Source organism: Pinus tabuliformis, chromosome 4_2, assembly GCF_031772625.1.
Source record: "Pinus tabuliformis cultivar Carrire ecotype Pingquan chromosome 4_2, CPIR1, whole genome shotgun sequence".
Classification (NCBI taxonomy): Eukaryota; Viridiplantae; Streptophyta; class Pinopsida; order Pinales; family Pinaceae; genus Pinus; species Pinus tabuliformis.
In genome coordinates this window covers 406,724,418-406,733,335 of record NC_142304.1, presented here as the reverse complement: position 1 = coordinate 406,733,335, position 8,918 = coordinate 406,724,418, and positions in this window count along the sequence as shown.

Below are 8,918 nucleotides of genomic sequence, written 5' to 3'. Positions count from 1 at the left end.
TCCAGTGCTGCAACTTGCTATGATACCACTATGTAACCACTCCCTCCCACATTTACCCATTTTCACAAGCTCGCCAGGGTAAACATGAGATGATTGTCACTATGATCTGGCCCGATCTCCTAGTTCCAGTTAAGGAAGTGGGGCCTACAATTGAGACCAACTGACCTTCCTTAGGGACCATGGTCATTCAGAGGTTGAGCAACCACCCCAGGTGACCAATTCCTGAGCTGGAACCCATTTTCTCTGACCTAGACCTATAATTGCACCCTTGACACTACCTACATGTGGTTGTGAGCCTCCAACCACACTCACAAGTCTTGCTCCATGCGGTTATGACCTCAGATCCTCAGTTTGTGCCTATGGTCCTGAGATTTGAGCCACTTTTCTAGGATAGTCCTCGGACCACTACCTAAAAATTCTTGTAACTTTCTTGAATCATATTTCTCATAACGACAATACTAATGATTTAAACTTGAAGCCAAAACTTGACCTAGACTTCCTATAACACCCTAGACATTTTGTCAAACACATGACAAACATGAAAGCTACAAGTCATGAATGCATATATGATCATAAGAGTTTAAGATTCATCTAAGAATCACCAAGAAGTATCTATGCCCTCTCCACATAGCTACAACAACACTTATTAGTCCATATATTCATCAACCATTAGATAACTAAACAAATCATGACAATAGCCATAAATAACATACATCATGTAACCAATAAATAACCAACATAGAAATCATGGAAAAGCAGCCATAATATCACCAACATAATCACTACAAATGCACATAGATCACAATAGGAAAATGTCTCATATTAACATATGAAAATTCCAACCAAGTTAGGGATTTCCACATACCACCTCACCATAGGTTGGGATGAACCAAATATTTCTTTCAACCAATCACCTCCATGCCATATTCCAAGAATGAATATAGGATCTCATGTGTTAAACAAAAAAAATTCAAACCAAAGCTTCCAGAGGCCAAACCACCTCAACCCTCATCCACAGTGATTCCACCTCTACAGTCCATAGTTCACTAGCACCAACCAGATTGGTCTCTACCCAAGATTTCCATGGCTCCAGAAACTAGTAACTCAACCCACAACCTTCCAGGGCTCCAGAGCATTTGTCCAACCCGGATCCAGGGACTATTAACTCAACCAAACTAGGGCTCTAGAGTATTTTTCCCATCCTAGGCTCCAGGACTAGTAACTCAACCCAAGCTGTTCCAGGGCTTCCAAAGTGTTTGTTCCAACGCATAGCCATAAGGAACATGAGCACCAATAAGAAAAAAAATCAAGTGGAAATACCAAAAACACCATGGCTATCTAAGAAATGGAAATGCAAGGTTAAAACCACTGTTAATCCAGGCAAATATCCATGCCAATGACAACACACAACTAAAAAATCACATGCATATATCATGCATTTAGAAATAAACAAGGAAATAATGAAATAATATATGCAACCTATTACCTGCAAAGAAATCCAGTTGTAGTTGCTGATCCAATTGTTCCCTTACCCTTTCCTTCTTTCCTTTTCCTTCTTTCTCTAATCCAAGTGAATTCCCAAGTGCTCTAAGGATGCTCCAATATTTCTTTAAGTGTGCAAGAGTATGAGAGAATGAGAGAAGGAAATTAGAGCTCCAAAACTAGACTGACAAAAGCTATGAACTAATCCTTAGAAGCCTTTTTATCACCGAGGCCTCTATTTTATTCATTTTCCTTCATTTTCCCTCTAATTTCCCTCTCATGCATATTTGTGTCTCTTCACCTTCATTTTCTCCTATCTTCCTTTATTTTCATATATAAATGCCAATTATGCATCTTTTCATTTTCTAATGCCTTTGCCAATTTCCATAGCCATTAATTAATCACAAGTGATACTCATCACTATGTTCTGACCAACATTCAACTTGGAATACGTGTCCCATGACCTTGGTATTATTTTATTTACATGGAAAATCAACCAGGGCCTGTTACAGTGAAGTTATGATTTTGGCAAATGGGCCTCTCTTTGAATTCTTTTAGAAGTTGTCTATTAAAGGTCATGGATTAGGGGAGTTTGGATTCCTTTATATTCTAATGAGCATATTATAAACCTTAGAAGGATTTAGGAAATGTATCTACCCTATTGGAGTCAACTCCAGTCCTCAGAAATAACTTTGTAATTTCCCTTCGAAAGAATCAATTTTTGGAAATTTTGGGAAACAAGTTTGTTGGGATTTACTTGCTAAGCTAAGTTAAGATTTAATTCCTTTTGTCAACCCAAGTAGGTACACTTAGAGGCACTTATCTAATGTATATAGATCTAGAAATATCTAGTGTTCTAATGATAGCCTATTGAAGTGAAATTAACAATGCTCTCTTACAAGAGGTGTCTCCTTGTCTTTTTCAAACACTTAAGCATTGATTTAGATGAAAACAAATCTGATTGAAATCTGATTGCCTATTTAACAAAACAGAGTATTAATTACTTGTTGAAGATTCTACCATTCCCTTACAAGAACTTTACTCTATAGAATCCCTTCCAATTCTAAGTCATAACAATTCAAAACAATTTCTAAATCTCAAATAGTCAAACCAATGAATGAGATAAGTAACTTTGCAAATCAATAATAGTTGATCCTCTTACAAGGTTCATTCATCTAACTATAGATTGAATTCTTCAATTATAAATCTTAATCAATGGAAATTGAACTATGCACTAACTGTAAAATTGAAATCATAAAATAGCAAACATTTTTGTCAACTTCAAGATGAATATTGGTTGAGACTTCTTACAAAGCTCTTTCACAAAAAATACAAATCTCTTCAATTAACAATTTTTCAATTGCATGAACTTGTAACACATGAATTAAAAAAAAAATTCCAAATATCAAATCTATCTATGGAATTTATAAAGAAAACTTAAGAAGGAGTGTACCGGCGCCATAGTGGGGGCCCTTCCACACTTTGCAAGCACACTGTAGGCTAACTCAAATGAAGAAAATTATTGGATTTGAAAGCATAAGATGAACTTAATACTGTAGCTCTATATTTAAGTCTAAGAATCAAAAGTACATCAACTGCGTTTCCAAGTTTTTCATATATCAAAACTAACTAATAACATAGTTCTCCCTTTGAATTATTTACCATAAATATCTATAACAAAAAGAAGCTATTCATACTCCTTATTATCCTAATAAGATCCTATCAAGTACATCAAAGGAGGTAGAATTGGATCATATCCTCCATTTAGGCAAAAATCTCAAAAATAGAAAATTATGTTTCACAAAATCTGAAATTTCTGCTAAAGTAGCTGGGTTTGACCAACGATGACCGTCCACCTATATTCTTCAAATCTGGAAGTGGATAGGTAATCCACCATATTTGTACATTTAGGTTCATGCCCACAATCTTCGAATTTTCCCTCCTGTTATGCAACATGTCAAACCATGGAGCGATTACAGGAAGTTACGACATCTTGTAATTTTCTAGAAAATTTCAATTTTAACACAACAATTTCAAAAATTAATTTCAAGATAAAAATAATGACAATGACATTATATAATCCAGTTTCTAGGAGTTATGGAGGAAATATAAAGGTTAAATGGTAAGAAATGATGAGAAAAAGAGGATTTTCAAGTGAAATGGTCAGTCATAAGTTGATACCAACAAAGTTCTAACCCCCAACCCAGGTCACATGGGCTAGATGGGGAATTTTATTGTGGAATTCTAGAGGTCCAAGAATTTAGATGATTGTTATGTGTGGAATATTGGAAGGGATAGGATGTTTGGGATATTCTAATACTCAGAGGCATCTCAGAGTTCAACTAAGTGTAGAGGTTTGGGTTTCAAGATTTCCTATGAAGGGTATTAATGGTAAAAATTGAATCTAGATTCCAACTGGATAGGTTACTTGGAACCCATGTGTAAGAACCCCAGGTTGTGCTATGAGTCAATTGGAGATGATGTCTCCTTTGAAGTGTCACGATTGATATGGAAGTGTATATAGGTTAGGGTAACATGCTTATTGACATGGTGATTGATATTTCACTACTGACATGGTAGTGTGAATGACTATTGATGGTGTGGCATTAACAAGGTGTGTTGATGTGGCACAAAAGCGCGAATAGGTTGACATGGTGGTTGGTGCATGATTGTGTGGCAGAGGTCATGTGGATATTAGGAGTTTTAGATATGGAACTTTAGCACAAGGGTATTTTTATGTATTTAGGGTGTTGGCATGGATTAGAGGCACAACAATGTTGAGGTGGAGGACTAGTTGGCACATATCATGGATTTGATATCGATTTATTCCTAATATTTGAATGGTTGGCTATTGAATGAGCAGTAGTATAGATTTGTATGTGTTCAGAAATTCAGGACTTTGGATGGATTCAGAGAGGTCAAAAATCTAAAATATCAGAGATTCGATAATTCCCATAAAGCAGATTAATGAAAATCGTAGATTTAGATGTAAGTAGGGAAAATTAATGTGGTTTAGTTGAAGACGTGGCCCATTGTGTTAGTGACACATGGATGGTGTTATCACTAAGGTTTTTTCCTTAGAAGTTGTTAGTGCCAGTCTTTGCAGCCTTCCTCTAGTGATCAAACATGCTCTTACAAAGTGATTTTAAGGTGTCAAGGTCAAATTTTTTCATTTCAGTGAGTCTTCAGGAAAAATTTAGTCACTAGGTATTAGGACTAGGGTTTGCTTTTACTCCTTTCAAAGTTGTCCAAATGTCGGTCCATGTCACCATTTAGCTGAGTGTACCATCATTTAGAGGTTGTCATCATCATGTCAGGTTCCAATGGGTCATTTTGCACCTTGTTCATGCTTCAATTGCGCCTAGGTAAGGTTCATTTCCCTCTCCTAGGGTTTTGAAGGAAATTTCTCTTGGATGGTCAAATCATCAGAAAAAATTGTATCCTTATATTCATACACCTTCCCCTATCCTTAATGTACCTCATGAAACACTTCCCATCACTGAGATCCCCCAAATTCCTCATTTTCGCACAAACCCTAGTTTCTTGCTACAACTTGACAATTTTCTAGACTAGGCCTGTGTTTTGCCCTTTTGGACCCCTTCTCCTCACTCAATATTTTAAATTCAACTTTCCCCTACTTCCTAACATCCCTCCCTACTTTCCAAAATTTCCTCAAGAAATTAAAAGCCCTTTATCCCCTTCATTTCAACAAATCCTCTGTTCCACACATCGGGGTAGGTTTTACTCAAATGATGTTTCTGAGCAAGAACAAATGAATTTTGAAAAAATGAGAGAGGTTTTTGTCCAAAAAAGCCAAGGAAGAAAAACATCCTTCACTTTTTACACAGGTGTCATGGTTTTAGAGAAATATCAAACATACAGTTGCCTCGGGAGAATTGATGCACCTCTGAAGTGACCTTGGGAAAATCAAGTTTTATCCTAGCTTGGTTGGCCAAATGACTTGCTTGATGAGTCAAATGATAACCAGACACAAATATATTTCCAATGAGCTATCATGAGCTCAATTTGGAGTTGAGGAAGACCTTCAAAAGTTGACTTCAACAGCACTCTACCTTTAGGCAGCCTCATTTGGCACATTTTTATCAGTCTTGGGAGATTTGATTTTTGGCGAGGCAAATGAACTCCAAATTGAAAACTTCTAGTTGGTTTGGAAATTAGACTCAAATACCTTTCCAACAAGCTATCCTGTGCCCAATTTGGACAACGGGAAGGCCTCCAAAAGTCTCCTTCCAAAAGCGCTACGCACTGGGTGGTGGCACGACGCATTGGGCTGCAATTTCCAGTGCAAAAATACACTGGCGTGGTGCATAGAGAAGGCGCGGCGCATAGAGCTGCCAAGCCCACTTTTCTCAAAAACTTCATCAAATCACCCAAAACGCGTGGATTTGTCTTGATACAAGTAGGCTGAAGCTTCTATCATAGTTTTTTATTCCATGTCGGTGTTTGTTTGATGGTGTTTGGCTTATGGTATTGAAAAAGGAAAATCAAACCCTACCTTTCTCTCAAAAGAAAACAATTCTAGGGTTTTGTATTGACCGTTTTCGACCAAGCTATCCCCTCACACCTCACCACTCCCTTTCTCCATTTTTTTTTCTTGATTTCCCTATTCCCCAAAACACACCCCTAAATTCACTAAATCCCATACCCCAATTCCCATTTCCTAAAACCCAAATACAAACTCCCAAACCCTAATCCCATACCAAAAATTCCTAAATCATTTCCTAATTTCCTATCTCCCTAACTAAACCCTATTCCAGCAGTCCCTAAATCCCTCACTATTTTTTCTTCCCCCTATAGTTGTATCACTCTTCCCCTTGATGGCAAAAGTCAAAACACACCATCAAGACAGTTCAACACATATCAGCTCACCAAGGTAGCTCCAAGACAGTTCATCCACTAGCAGAGATGGCATCTGATCTGTCTTATGATCATGAAGAAGAGACACACAGTGACTCTCCCATAGAGGTACATGCACCCAGGAGGCCTCATAGAGGTGGTAAACATATTCGAGAATCGCCAAGCTGCCCAAAGGAGGAGGGTGGAGCTCACTTCACTTGAGCAAGGGGTCAGTGCCGATCAGGAGTCATGGCTTGAAAGAGCTAACATCCACTTAGAGAGACTGCTGGACAAGGCCAACAAGGAGAAGGCATTGCTGAGACACATGGCTTTTCATTACATGGTGAGGAACAAAGTTTGCAAGGCGCGAATCAGGAGTTTAAAGGCAAAATTAAGGAAGGCATCAAAGAGGCAAAAGGAGCATGATCGACTTCAGATATTGGCTGAGGCTTCCTTGGCCCAACACCATGTTTGATGAAGAAGACTCAGCCCAAATTTAAAAAAATTTGGGATACTTTTTGCATTTTTGAAAATTTTGGACTAAAACACAGAATATTCTGCCCTATGCGCCGTGCCACCTGGCGCTCGCTTTTGATGGGAGCCTCCAAATGATAAAAAATCAGAATTTTTGGATTTGGCATGAAAAATTATGCTTTCCTACCTATGGCCAAGAAATTTGAGCAGGTTTTGAGCCCTCAAAAAGGTAAAAAACACTCAAAAAATGACCTCACTGCCCCTATTTTGACACACATGAAGCAGTGTTTGGAGAATGGACTTTTGGGGGGGCAAATGGAGGAAAAATTGTAAAATTCCACTTGGGTTGGAAAGTAGACAGGCAAACCTTTCCAGAAAGCACACCTAGAGCTCATTTGGACATCGGGAAGGCCTCCAAATTGTGTCCAAACAGGCGCTATGCAAAAAGAATCAGGTGCGGCGCATAGAGGAAAAATTGCCAGTTTGACCAAGTTTTGCTCTGTTTTTCGCCCAGCTTCGCCTAGTTTGACTTTTTCACTTTCCTAATGGAAAATTTATGATGTAATTTGATGAATATTGATGGATTATGATGTAAATATGTTGGATTTTCACTTTTAGAGGTAGATTCATCAGTTTAGAGGTTGTTTGAAACTGAATGAATCAGTTCCCTTGTTTCTAGAGGCATGTTGTTATGTTGCCTAGTTTCTAGTTCTCAGTTTAGAATTAGTTGGATCAGCCCCTAAACTTGTGAGCTCGACCCCTAGAGGCAAGGATGAGCTATGTTTGTCTATATTATGTTATTTTTTAGTCATTATCATGGTTGGACTCTTGAGAAAGCCTTGAGCTTCATTGTACACCCATATCAACATTTTGGCTAAGGAATTGAGACCAGGATTTGCAGCACTCTTTGGGATCCATGTGGAAATTTGTCTTGGTACAATGCTTTTCTCTGTAATTGTGAATTTGCTTATGTGTTATGTATGCCATTCTCTATCTTTTTTCTTATGAACTAAACAAACAAGGGTGTAAGTAGAATCCATTGAAATTGTAGTTCTCTACTTGAAGTTTGCTTTAGTTATTTGATGTTTTCAGCTGTTTGGGGAGGATCCATGATTTCTCTTGCCCTCTTCAACACCTCACCTATCTATTCCTTCCATCTCATTCAAATTTAAGTGCCAAAACAATTGCCTACCTTACCCCATTGAGATCTCTGCAGGACTGAGCCTCAATCCCTGCACCCAAAATCTACCTTTCCATCTAAGCTAACAAAAATCAATTTTGTCAAATCAAACTCTCTTGCACTTATACCTAGCCTAAGATCATTATATATTTCAGTCATCTCAAGCCCTCATCGATCATAATTTGCTGAGATTGACCTAGAGAGAGCCCTATCCTAACCTGATAGGGCTAGCTACCAAGCTAAGATTGGTTTGATGTTGGCCCTGGATCCTACCTTTTCAGCCTGAGGTAAATCTAGGCTCTAACATAGTGGTGACCATACTGGGGAAGAAAAGCTTATTTGTTTGTTAGTGTTCTTGCTTCATAAACTACAGACAGAGTCTAAAGATTAGCCAGGTAGCCTTCGAAACGCTTTTGCTTTGCATTAGCGAAAGTAGATAAAAGCTACTTCAGTCAATCTCCGGTCTAGTCTTATAAGCTGAACATCTGACTTGAAAATTGCCCCAGTAACATGTATCAAGTATGATCTGATTGTTGATGGTGGACAGCAGTTAGACACATATGAAGGCTGAAATAATTCACCTGGCGATTCCAAATTAGTTTTGAGATCAGATCCAAAGACTCCATTGCAGGATGAACCTAACCAGCAAAAACATGAAAGGACAATATGGAAAGATCAGGTATTTGAGTTGGAATTTCTTCCAAGATATTTTGTTCTTTATTATAAATTATTTCTTCTCTTTTCCTGAGAATGTCAAGAAGGCTTTGCAAAGTGTATTGTATTTGAGAAAAGATCCTTGGTCTGCATTTGATTCCTTCCCTTTGAATATTGTGAATACCAAAGATTTGCATGCTTTTGAGCTGGATCAAGACCTTTCTTCTGAATTTGGTGATGACCATCTTCAAACTGATGAGCCTAAAGAGAC